Source organism: Desmodus rotundus, chromosome 8, assembly GCF_022682495.2.
Source record: "Desmodus rotundus isolate HL8 chromosome 8, HLdesRot8A.1, whole genome shotgun sequence".
Taxonomy (NCBI): Eukaryota; Metazoa; Chordata; class Mammalia; order Chiroptera; family Phyllostomidae; genus Desmodus; species Desmodus rotundus.
Window position 1 is genome coordinate 48459675 of NC_071394.1, and position 14207 is coordinate 48473881.

Genomic DNA, 14207 nt, shown 5'->3' on the forward strand with positions numbered 1-14207 from the left:
GACTGGAATGTGCATGCGTGAAAAATGATGACATCACTGTAGTAGTTAGTGGGGACAGTAGATGCCACTGAGTAAGCATGTGTACTGTGTGGCTATTGCACTCAAAATGCCTTTGTGAGTAGAGCAACAAATCTGCATCACATTTGGTGTTAAACTTGAATATTCACCCATGGAAACCATTCGGCTGATTCAGAAGGCCACATCCATGGGCAATTGGTGCTTGGCACCTTCATCATGACAACATGCCTGCTCATGCATCACTTCTGGTGCAGAGTTTTTTGGTGAACCATCAAATCACCCAGGTGATTCAGCTCCCTACAGGTCAGATTTGGTGCCCTGTGATTTCTGGCTTTTACCAAAACTAAAATCACTCTTGAGAGGGAAGAGATTTCAGACCATTGATGAAATTCAGGAAAATACAATGGAACAGCTTATGGTGATTTGGAGAACTATGTGAGGTCCCAAGGGTACCTACTTTGAAGGAGCATCATTATCCTATGTACAATGTTTCTTGTATCTTGTATCTTCTTCAATAAATGCCTCTATTTTTCATATTACATGGCTGGATACCTGCTGAACAGGACTTAAGGGAGAACTTACTGTGAAAAAGACAAAAGTTTTCAACATGGCTTTCCTGATTTCCAGTTTTCTCTTTAAAGTTAACTGAAGAGTTATTGTTAACAGAAGGTTAATTGACAGATTTTGAAACAACTTAGTAGGTCTAAGGAGTTGATACTTTAAATTCTGAACTCCATATATGTGAGTATGTTGGGTTTCCCAAAAGATGGGTTGCAATTTCTTTAGTCCCTGACACCTACCGTAAAACCACCAAATAAACCTGTAACCAAATAGTAACAGTGAACCTTTCAAACAATCATGGGACAAGTCCTCTGACTGATGATAGTCCTGTCCCTGCAAAGACCCTCCTTTGAGCCTGTAGGGCTACTATTGTTGGGCACAATATAACAATCCTGATGTACAACACAAAATTCCCATATTTCTAAAAATGATAAGGAAAATTTATCATGTTATGGTAAAGAAGGAAAAGCAAAAGATGTTCATGGTAGCCAGTATCTTTAAATGTGTAAGCTATGGTGAGAAATCTTTTTGTAGGAAAGACTCAGAGCCAAATTGTCCATGTCCTTCCCATCACATAAATCAAAGTGATACTTGTCTGTCAGGTTAGAGATTTTATGCTCGGGGAAAATCAGCCATGAACTCTGGGAAAGTCACTGATACAGCACAGTGATGTTGAAAGTCAAGATTGCTCCTCATGGAATGCGTGGGTGGTGACGACAGGATCACGTGTCAGTGCGAAGAAGATAGGTGTTGCCTGTAAGGGCAGCTGCCAGAATGCAGAACACAAAGCCCCCCCTGCCTCTAGTTATTAGGTCTTCTGAAGAACCTGTTGGAAAGAGAGCTGAGCTAGAACACCTACAGATCTTACTCTCAAATGATGTGGAAATTGAGTAGCTGTAGAATGCCATAAGTAAATTAAATTTAGTATTCTGTTGATTGTAAAGAACCAGTTTGGAAGCTGGTCTTTTGTACTGTGTAATATTCATTTGAGAATAGGATTGTTGGATTGAGCTTTTTTGTTTTTCTTCTGTAATTGGAATAGAAAAGTTGGCTATTTCCAGTAGTAGTGAGTCAATGGTTCCAAGTGAATATTAAAAATAATAATCTGGAAATAATAGAAAGTATATGATATGGTCTTCATCATCATCATCATTTCCTCGTAAGAACAGGTATCTTGCCACACAAGCCTACAGTCAATTCAGATAGATGGACCATTGAAATAAAGCATCAGCATGATTATTAGTACACTTGGGTGAAGAAAGTGTCCATTTTTAACTTGGAAAGGACATTAAGGATGATTTAGTGTAAGTCCTTTCTTTTATGAGAAACGTATGTTTTTCTTAAGTTGTGTCAAGCTGGGTTTAAATCAAAATGGGGGTTTAAATAAAAGCACTTAATGAGTAGTTCTCCTGCTTTGTCCCACCAGCTTTGTAGAAAAACCTTCCCTCTCATGTTCCTACCCACTCCTGCCTGGAGTGCTCAGGTGAGTGTCTCATAACTTACCCATTCTGATAGCAGTGTGACTGTGTTTCTCCTCCTTTTCTGACCCAGAGCAAGGCCACCAGTAGACACCACAGCTGCTAAACATGCTGTGCAAGTTGTCAAAGCTATGGCAAAGCTTGCACGGAGTTCCTGAGTGGGGATGTTCTCTCTGGCTTTCTTTGCAGTCTAACTAACTGCTTGCTTAGACATGAGTGTCCACACTACAGTATGCTCCAGCCCTCAGCAGGGAGAGAATCTCTCTCCCCAGAAGACTTCTCCTCACCCCTGCTACACAGATTATTGAACATGGCAGCCACATGGCCTTAAGGTCTCTCATAGCTTCACGGTTTTTACTTACATTTTATTTTAACCCCTTACCCTGAGATTTAGGATTGAGAAATAAGGCCATGGCGGTCTACTGAGAACAGTGTGACAGATACTGTGCTCAATGCAGAATAAGACTTCCTCTTTGGCAATGAACCATTTACCCTCATATTTGTACCCTTGGATTCTCTTTTCCCTGAAAGGTTCTTGGTATTTTATGGAAACAGACATCTGCTAGGCAATCTCTCTAGGCCCAGCAGATCATCTCCTGATGGTTGAATGTCAGGAAGAACAGAGTCTAGGTCTGAGCTGGAAATCACGTTACATAAACAGATAAAAAAAATGAGAACTATGGTTGGTGGGTGGCAGAGTAGTACCCAGATGAGTAGTCCCTTCCTCTGTGATACTCAAACCTCCAATATGTATGTTTCTGCTCCCTTCACCTCTGTCATCAGTGTGGTTTAAAAACTATACAGGGGGTTACCCCTTTATTTTGTCATTACTACACATTCTGAAAGGTAATACAGTTACCCACATTGCCATATGGGCATAACATAGAGGGTGCTGATTATAGTTTCTTCTAACCAGGGACATTACATAGATTTTTATATAGATTAGGCAGAGAAAAGAGCTCTGCTGACTGAAAGAATGAAGGAGTGCAAATAGGGGTGAAGATGGACCATAGATCTATAGATTCAGTTTTAGGTAGAAGTAATTATTCTTCGAGTTGCAAGGGTTCCGAAGTCCATCCTCCCTCCCTCCCTCCCTTCTTTCCACCCTCCCTCCTGGCCTCCTTTCTTTCTTCATTCATCCATCATCTATGGGGGAGACCTAGAATTTATTTATAAAAATTATGTATTTATTCTTACATGTTTAAACTTCAGTCACCTTCAAAGTACTACCCATTTGAAGCAATATACCTATAGAGGTGTTTTTGCCACTGCTCAGAACAGTTTTGAACTCATTTATTTTGATGACTTTTAGTGCTTCTGCTGTTTTTTGTTTCATTTCTTCCACATTGGAAAAATGTTTCTTTTGGATGACTTTTTTTCATCCAGGGAAACAAAAAATTCTCTCAGTGTGAGATAGAGTGAATAGGGAGAGTGGGACATGGGGGTCATGTAGTTTTGGGTCAAAAACTGCTGAAGACTCAGTGCTGTGTAGGCTGGTGTGTTTGTAAATTACCCATCAAGAAATGGGCAAACATGTTGAAAGAGTCTTCAAAAAAAAAAAAAAAAAATTCACTGAAGCTGAATGCAGCTTCTCACAACAATGCCAGCTGGTACACTGATCCAGATGGATTCCTAGAACAGTTACCTAGTGGGGAAAACCTGTACTACAAGGGGCCTACCCTCCAGAAGATAATTCTGGTATTTTGGGGGTCCCTTCCATGTGTATGTATATATGTATGTATGTATCTAATCTATTATCTATTATACAGCCTTAGAAACATATTTTTATATATGCATGTGTATATATGTATATATATTTGTTTTTAAATAAACACTAATGGAATGCCTACCTTGAGCAAAGAATTTCATTAACCATATTTATGAATTTTATTTAAATGTAACAACTCTCTAATACAGATATATTTCATTATTTTACAGCTAAAGATATTGAAATCTAGAATTTATACACATGGTAGTGTTATAAATCTAAGTCTACTGATTTTTTAAACTATTAGCAGAACAACCATTTATTGACCTCCAATTATTTGTAAGTCAAACAATAACAACTCCTATGTAGACTTGGGTAATTGTGTTTGCTTAAAAGGATACAATAAAGAATGGCATAATGCAGTCTAAGTGCTCATTAAATTGGATGGCTTGAGAGTTCTGTAACGATCATGGACTTTGAAGTTCCATAGGTCTGAATTTGAGTAATGACTAGTGTTACTTACTGGCTAAGTGACCTCAGGCTAATTATTTAATTTTCATTTGTTCACTGGTAAAATGGTAATATTGACGACTGTCTTCAGAGTTTTTGTAAGGACTTGAAATGATGCATGTAAAATGCTAAATGTAGCGCTCAGTATATACCAGTAGTAAAATAACTATCTTTTATTAAGTTCTTAACTATGTGCTAGATACCATGCTAAGCAATTTAAAACATGTTTTATTTTATTTAACCTTTTCACAATCCCTTTAACTCAGTCTTGATAAAATCACCGTTTACACACACATTGCCAAAGTTAGCAACCCAGAAGTTTGTGTGACCGCAGAACCCGCGCTGTCCTGTGCTGTGCCCTGACGCGCCTTTGGTTGCAAGACCTGCTTTCCCAGGAGTTGAATTAATGATAGTAGCTTTTACTGTTAGAGGTATCACCTTGAATTACATCATTTTTTTGTTATAAAGCATTTTTAAAAGGAACAACACTAGCGATTTAAAAATCTAACAACTTCAGTTTTACTTCAGAAACATGATTGTTGACCCATGGATGTCACGATTCCATCCATGGAGACCCTTGATTATTTTTTGTTTTGTTTATTTTGAAATGCCTTAACACAGTTTAGGCTAGAAGCAATTCTGGGGCTTTTTTTTTTCATTATTTTATTGTTGTTTTAAATAAAGTCCTGTCCCTGCTCTTACTACCCATATTGAAAACTGTTAGTTGTCAGGTTAGTATTAGTTATTACTGTACAAGAGGGCAGTGGATGTGAGCCAAGATAAGCTATTGAGACTTTCTATCACTTCCCAGTCAAAATTTAATAGTGCAGGAGATCCTTGTTATGACATGACTCATCGCAGATCTGGATATGTTATTTTTCAAACTAAGTCTTCCAAACATAGTGAGGATAACTTCCAAAGCCTCAAATATTATGGTTAGTCGATAATCCTATCTCTTTAGACTGAAGTTATAAAATACGAAGGTGTTATATACTTTGAGTGCATTGCTGGAATAGTTTGTTACATTGTAGTGGTTTAAAACATATATTTAAGCACATAAAACTGAGGTAAAAACTGTGGGGGGAGCAGGAGAGAAGGGATGGATTTAATTTCCCCTTTACTCTTACTTTCAATAATATGTACATGGAATTTGTACATTCTATACAAGGAGGTATTTGGGCTTTAGAAAACTGGATTTATATATCAGTTCATTAGTTATTCAACATATTCCTCAAATGCTCAGTATCAAATGCAAGATCATGTGCTAGACACTAGAGAAACCATAGTGAGCAAAACAGACAGAGCTCTGATCTCATGAAACTTACAGTTTGGAGGGAAAAAAAAAAACATTTATTGCTCACAAAAATACAAACTATAGATTAGCGCAATAGTAATGAGTGAAAAATCCTTAAAAATTATTTAACAGGAAATAAGTGGTTCTTGAGAGTCAAAATACTTCTCTGATGAAGTGATATTTGGCCTTAGTTCAGAGGGTCAAGTAGATACTAGCTGAGTGAAAGGAGAGGAGAGTGAGAGGGTATTCTAGGTGAAAGGCATAAAGGAACCTAAAGGATATTTAGAAACCAAAAGAGACCCCTGTGTTAGGACAAAGGAATTACAGAGTAACCCTGGCTGGTGTGGCTCGGTTGGAGCATCTCCCTGTACATGGAAAGGTTTTGTGTTCTATTCTCAATTAGGGTGCGTGCAGGAGGTTCCCTGTGAATAAGTACAGGGAGTCACCCCCCACCCCCATTTAAATTTGGCAGGTATTGAAGGCAGGCAGGGAAGTGGGAAAGTTTTATATATTAAAAAAAAAAAAAAAGGCAGAGGGAGCATCGCTTTCCAGTTCTCTGGCTGGAAGCTGCTGGCTTAAGAAAGCTGCAAGTGGGCTAACCAGATGCGGGATGTGTTATGTAACTGATTTGGGAAGCAAATTAGGCTTTATTTTGTCCTGAATTGAAAGTGGGGGTGAGGCAAATTGGACCTACACCAATTTCTAAAGAGTTTTTTGTTTGGTTTCTTGGAATGATTGCTGCAGAGATGTGGCTCAGAAAGTTCTAAAGGAATATATGTTCCAGACAGTGTCCATTTGTATATTTGGTCCCTCATTTAGTTCTCTATTTGTTTTGCATCTTAGCACTTTGTTAAAGAATCACTTTTTTCTTCTTTGTAAGAGGACTCTTTAATAGTTCATTTTGTAAAATTCTCAGTATTATAAAGCAGTTTTCTTTGTCTGAAAAACGTCATTATTTCTCCCTAATTCATGAAAGAATATGCATTATTTCCTTTCGCTTCTGTGTTAGATTTGCTTTTCTTTTTCCAGTTTCTTAAATTACAAACTTCATTATTGATTTAAAACCTTTCTTTTCATTTAGTATAAGAATCTAATGCTTTAAATTTACCTCTTGGCATGGTTGTAGCTGCATTTTACACATTTTGATATGATATATATTCATTATCATTAAGCTCAAAATGTTTCTATTTTTCCTTGTGTTTATTCTATAACCCATTGGTTATTTATTCTCATGTTGTTTATTTTTCCAAGTATTTGGAATTTTTAATTTCTAATTTAATCTCGGTGGTCAGGCTTCAATCATTTAAAGTGCATATTAAGACCCCATATGCACTTTATAATAATTTATATTTTATTGTTGGCTGGAATAGTCTGTAAATGTGAATTAAGTCAAGTGAGTTGATTGCATTGTTCAAGCCTATATAGCCTTACTGAATTCCTGCTATTTTTTCTCCTAGTTATTGGAAAAAGAGTGTTAAAATCTTCACAGGTAATTATGGATTTCTCTTTGTCGCCTTTCACTCCATCACCTTTCTCTTACTGTATTTTGAAACTCTATTATAAGGTGTAATATTTAGGGCTGTTATGTGATATCATGAATTGATACCTTTATCACATTAAACTCTCTTTTTATTCCATTCTTTTTATTGGATTTTGCCTAATCTACCTATTGTATCCTTTTTTAAATTTATATATATATATATATCTTTTTTGATATATTTATTGATTATGCTATTACAGTTGTCCCATTTCCTCCCCTTCACTCAACTCCATCCTGCCCACCCCCTCCCTCCCACATTCCCCCCCTATAATTCATGTCCATGGGTCATACTTATAAGTTCTTTGGCTTCTACATTTCCTACACTATTCTTACCCTCCCCCTGTCTATTTTCCACCTATCATTTATGCTATTTATTCTCTGTACCTTTCTGCCCTCTCTCCCCCTCCCAGTCCCCTATTGATAACCCTCCATGTGATCTCCATTTCTATGGTTCTGTTTCTGTTCTAGTTGTTTGCTTAGTTTTCTTTTGTTTTTCTTTTAGGTGTGGTTGTTAATAACTGTGAGTTTGCTGTCATTTTTACTGTTGCTATTTTTTATCTTCTTTTTCTTAGATAAGTCCCTTTAACATTTCATATAATAAGGGCTTGGTGATGAGGAACTCCTTGAACTTGACCTTATCTGAGAAGCACTTTATCTTCCCTTCCATTCTAAATGATAGCTTTGCTGGATACAGTAATCTTGGAGGTAGGCCCTTGCCTTTCATGACTTGGAATACTTCTTGCCAGCCCCTTCTTGCCTGTAAGGTCTCTTTGGAGAAATCAGCTGACAGTCTTATGGGAACTCCTTTGTAGGTAACTGTGTTCTTTTCTCTTGCTGCTTCTAAGATTCTCTCCTTCTCTTTAATCTTAGGTAATGTAATTATGATGTGCCTTGGTGTGTTCCTCCTTGGGTCTAGCTTCTTTGGGATTCTCTGAGCTTCCTGGACTTCCTGGAAGTCTATTTCCTTTGCCAGACTGGGGAAGTTCTCCTTCATTATTTGTTCAAATAAGTTTTCAACTTTTTGTTCTTCCTCTTCTCCTTCTGGCACCCCTATAATTCGGATGTTGGAACGTTTCAAGATGTCCTGGAGGTTCCTGAGCCTCTCCTCATTTTTCCAAATTCTTGTTTCTTCATTCTTTTCTGGTTGGATGCTTCTTTCTTCCTTCTGGTCCACACCGTTGATTTGAGTCCCACTTTCCTTCGCATCACTATTGGTTCCCTGTACATTTTCCTTTGTTTCTCTTGGTATAGCCTTCATTTTTTCATCTAGTTTTCAACCAAATTCAACCCATTCTGTGAGCGTCTTAATAACCAGTGTTTTGAATTGTGCATCCGATAGGTTGGCTATCTCTTCCTCTCTTAGTTGTATTTTTTCTGGAGCTTTGAAGTGTTCTGTCATTTGGGCCTTTTTTTTTTTTTTTTTTTTTTTGTCTTGGCGGGTCTGTTACTTAAAGGGATGGAGCCTTAGGTGTTCCCCGGGGCAGGGTAACGCTGGTCGCTGTGCTGTGATGCTGTACGTGGGGGAGGGGCCGAGAGGGAGCAATGGTGCCCGCTCCCCTCTCCACCGGATTTCAGTCTTTCACTCAGCTACCCACAATCAAATTGGGCCCCTCTGGTGCTGGTTCCCGAGTGGGTGGGCTTGTGAATGCTCTAGGCCCCTGTGGGTCTCTCCAATGACCTCTGCCATGAGGCTGGGAGTCTCTCCTGCTGCTGCCCCAACCCCCACGGGCGTTTTCAATCAGAGGTTTGAGGCTTTATTTCCCCGCGCTGGAGCCCTGCGTTTCGCGGTCTGCTTTGCTCCCCGTCATTCATCCGGTTTATCTGTGCACGAATGTGGGGCCGCAGGGTCTGCTAGTGGTCTGACTGCCTGCCTCTTTCGTCCCACACTCCACCAGTCTCAGTCCCTCCACTGCCACGCGAGTCCTCTCCACCCTGGTGCCCGACTCCACCCCTCCTACCGGTCTGGACGTATGTTTCTTTTTATCTACTTGGTGTCGGACTTCCTTGCTGTTAGATGTTCTGTCAGTTCTGGTTGTGCAAGGAAGCGCAGTGTGTCTACCTATGCCGCCATCTTGGTTTTCCATATATATATCTTTATGTTTAAAATATCAATTAAATTCTAACTTTCTAATCCAGTATGACAATATGTGCTTTTTAAGTTATGTTTTTAGACCTTGTCCATTTAACACAATTTTGGGTTTATAATTTGAGTTTTAATCTGCCATATTGATATTTGCATTCCACTCTTGGCCTTTGTTCATAATTTTATTTTTATATATGCTACAAACCTCACAATACATATTAATTCTTTTTCCCTTTTACTGTAAAAATTATCTTCTATATTTACTCCCAAATTTAAACTTTTCTTTATCTGGTTTTGTTTTCCTTCTGCTTGAGGAATTTCCATAACATTTCTTATACAGCAGGCATATGGTAAAAAATATATTTTCAGTTTTTGTTTTCTAAAAAGATCTTCATTTTGCCAATTATGTTTTTTGTAGGTTCCACCATTATTTAATGAGTGCCTACTATATTCCAGACCACCTTCTAGGGGTTTTTCATGTTATCTTTATAAGATTTTTAAAATTTAGGTATGATTGACACATAACATTATTTTATTTTCAGGTACACAACATAATAATTTGATATTTGTATATATTGTAAAATGGTCACCACAGTAAATCTAATTAAGATTTGTCATCATACATAGTTACAATTTAGCATGTATATGTGTGTATGTGAAATGAAGACTTTTAAGATGTACTTTATTAGCAACTTTCAAGTAGTCTATGCAGTATTATTAATGATAATCACCATGCCATACATGACATCCCTATGGCTTATTTATTTTATAACTAGAAGTTTGTATCTTTTGGCCCCCTTAGCCCATTTTGCCCACCTTCTATCCCCCACCTCTGGCAACTGCCAATCTCTTCCCTGTATCTATGAACTTGATTTCTGTTTGCTTTTTTGTTTTTCAATTACAAATATGTGAGATCATGTGGTATTTGTCTTTCTCTGTCTGACATATTTTATTTAGCGTAATGCCTTCAAGTTTCATCCATGTTGTTGTAGGTGGCAAATTTCAATATTGTTAATGGCTGAGTAGTATTCCATTGGGTGTGTGTGTGTATACATGTATACACACACATACACATCTATACCATATCTTCTTTGTTCACTCATCCACTGATGGATATATAAGTTGTTTCCATATACTATTTATTGTATAAATAATGCTGTATTAAACTTGGGGGGTACATAAATATTTTTGAATTAGTGTTTTCATTTTCTCTGAATAAATATTCAGAAGTAGAATTTCTAGATCATATGATAGTTATATTTTTAAATTTGGGGGTAACCACCATACTGTTTACATAGTGGCTGTGCCAATTTACATTCCCACTAACAATGCACACAAGTTCCCATTTCTCCACATCCTTGCCAGCACTTCTTTTTTTCTTTTTTCATTTTGATAACAATTCTAACAGATATGAAATGATATCTCATTGCAGTTTTGATTTCCATTTTACTAATGATTAGTGATGTTAGGCAGCTTTTCATATACCTTTTGGCCATGGGTATGTCTTTGGAAAAAAATGTCTATTTAGATCTGTCCACTTTTTATTTGAGTTGTGTTTTTTGGTATTAAATTTTATGCATTCTTTATACATTTCATATATTAGCTTCTTATGAAATATATGATTTCAAAATATTTTTTCTATTTAATAAGCTGCCTTTTCATTTTGTTAATTGTTTCCTTTGCTTTGCAGAAGCTTTTAATTTGATGTAATTCCACTTTTTTATTTTTGCTTTCATTGCCTTTGCTTTGGGAGTCAGATCAAGAAAAAAAAAAAGATCACTAAGACCATGTCAAAGAAATTTCTGCTTATGTTTTCTTCCAGGAGCTTCATGGTTTCAGATTTTACATTCAAGTTCTTTATCCATGTTGAATTAATTGTTGTGTATGGTGTAAGAGAGTAGTCTAGTCTAATTATTTTGCATTTGACTGTTCATCTTCCCACCACTATTTACTGAAGGTATTGTTTTTCCCCATTGTATATGATTAGCTTCTTTTCTTATAAATTAATTGACCACACATGTACTGGTTTATTTTTGGGCTCTCTATTCTATTCAAGTTTTCTATGTGTCTGTTTTTATGCCAAAACCATATTGTTTTGATTACTATAGCTTCAGAATATAATTTGATACCAGGGAGCATGATGCCTTTACCCTTGATCTTTTTTCTCAGGAGTGCTTTGGCATCTTTTGTGGTTCCATACAAATTTAGGGTTATTTATTTCCATTCAAAAAGCCGTTGGAATTTTGATAGGGATATTTTTTAATTGCTTTGGGTACTATGAACTTTTTAACCATCAATATTAATTCTCCCAATACAGAATGGGATGTCTTTGCATTTATTTTTGTCTTCTTCACTTTATTTCATCAATGTCTTATAGTTTTCAGTGTACAGGATTTTAAACCTTTGTGGTTAAATTTATTCCTAAGTATTTCATTCTTTTTGATGAAATTTACCTACTTTTTAAAATGGCATTTGTGTTATATAAGGAATTATATGTTGACAGTTTATTTTATCCTTTGGTAATTTAATGTTGTCCTTTATTAGTAGAAATAAACATTTATTGTTATTATTTGTATTTTTAATATATCAAGCTAAACATAATCTTAACTAGTACAGCTGATATATTGTTGAAATAATGAATCACAAGAATTTAACTACATAAAGAGAAGAATATGGAAATGAGAAGGCTGATAGAAGGGAGAATTCAGAGGACTCAGTAAATTGAAGTCTTTTAGATTTAACAACAGCTAGGAAATCAGATGAGAAAACAAGTTGACAGGATAGAGGTTTATATTAAGAGCGTAAGATGTTTTTGATTTAGTGATTTTGGAAGTGGAGTACTTCTGAGTAAAGCAGACACTCCATGGGACATATATTGAAGAAATGAGAGGCTGAAGTGTGGGTATGTTACAGAATGGACCTGTGGAGGTGGGAAATGATATACTATTACCAAATGGACCTCCCCTTCTCCTGGGGTCCCCCTGTATTAAGTTCACCTTGCCCGCTGCCAGGAAATTACAGCTCTCAATGCCAGAGATTGGTGAAAAGGAAAGGAATTATTTATTCAAAAGTTATACAAACTTAAGAGTAATGACTTAATGTCTTCACTGAGATCCCAAAGTCCCTTAGAATACCCACAAACACACACAGTCCTTCCTTCCCCCTCTGCCCAGTCTGGAGTACTGTATCTCAGGAAAAGAAATGTAAATCCATGGCTTAGGTAGCCCCTCAGTTCCCAGCAATCCACCCTTGGCTGGCAGGCCTCCCTCGGTTCTAAGTACCATCAGCTGTTTTGCCGCTGAGATTGCCAGTTCACCCCAAAATATGTGGCACCTTCTCATGGCCCACCACCAAGAGTCCTTTCACCCCTTTTCTTCCTGGCAAGGTCTCTCCTACTTCCTAAGCCATGTAGCAAAAAGGAAGCACCCCAAAGGCAAATGGTCCCCAACCCTCCTGCCAAAGCTTTGTGGTTCCCACTTTGCATGGCTGCCATGACTGGGTTTAAATCCCAGCACCAATCTTCCCCTGCAGCCCCCTTTCTGACTCCTCCCATAATTATCTACACCTGCCAGCATTCCAGTATTTTTCCAGCTTTTCTGGGCTTCCTAGTAAGTCTGGGCAGGTATGGTCCTCTGGCATGGCCCCGTGATGTGGAGACAATCATCTCCAAGTTCTCACAGGTGCTGTAACCAGGGGGAGTTGCCTCCCAGTTACATCATGGGTGGAAGTCACTCCCATCCCCCTGGCTCAAAGCATGGCCACAGCCATTTAACATATCTATGAAACCAGTTAAAAGTTATAGATATGTTAAATGACCATGCCAGAGTTTAGTTGCAAAACTGTTGCTATGCAAAACAACTCTCAATGGCCCTGTTCCATGTGTCCCATCCCCCAGTTCAGACTTGTCGGGGTGAGGACATCGTGTGTCTGTGTGTGCGTGTGCGTGTGCATGTTTTAATATTTTCTGGACACCCTGAGTTCTGGACCTGACTATCATTCAGGATAGACTAGTCTTATCATTCAGGATAGACTAGGTTAAACTGCTGTTGAAAAATAATATATTTTTTAAATATTAAATATGAGTAGCTTAAACAGAGGTTTATTTCTTGCTTATGTTAAATGTCCATTTTGAGGAAACATCTGGAATCCAGGGGGTGGTCTTTACTTCTCATAGATATTTCAGAGTCCCAGTTGCATGTCCATGAGAAAAGGAATGAGAGCTCCAGAGTGCTCATGAATAATTAATTTCTGCTCTGAAAGTGACACATATCAATATCCATCACAAGCAATTGGCCACAGATCTAGTCACATGATCCCACCAAAAAAAGAAGGGGGCAGTAAATCTGATCCTATCATTTCCTCTGAGGGCCAAAAGCCAGAATTATTTGGCAAATAACATCAATTACTATTAAATCTGCCCTATTACCACATATTCACCTCATTCTTCCTCCCAAAGGCAAAATATTCTCACCTTTTCCTAAGGAACAGCCCCAGAAATCTATCCTAATATGCATCACATCAAGTCAAGTTTGTCTAGATAGTAGTGGTTGGAAGCCTCTAGGTTGGGTCCAGATGTGACCTCTCCCTTGGTCTGCAGAACAATGAACTACCTTTTCAAATTCTTGTGTTTAACGGTGGAACAGAGGCATAAATATGACAATAAGCACTTGTTCCATCTGAAAAAAGGAAGGATGAAGAGCATTCTGTCATAAGTGGTCAAATGCAACTGTAAATGTTCATGAGACAGACAGACATTTTGAAGGCACAAAACCAAGGGGGTGGGATTGTTCCTTTTCTAGGCTTTAATATCTCTTCCTGAAGTACCTTGATTGTCATGGTCCTTGGCCTCACCATGGGAGAGTTTTCTTTTTCCATGATACTCCGGCTACATCTGAAATAGACACTGGGACATTTTTTCTCTTTGGGGACTAGGCAGCATTCTAGGCCTTCTTCTTGGCCATGGAAGTCCAGAAACCAGTTTCTTTTAATTATTTTTTTAATTTTATTGTATTTTT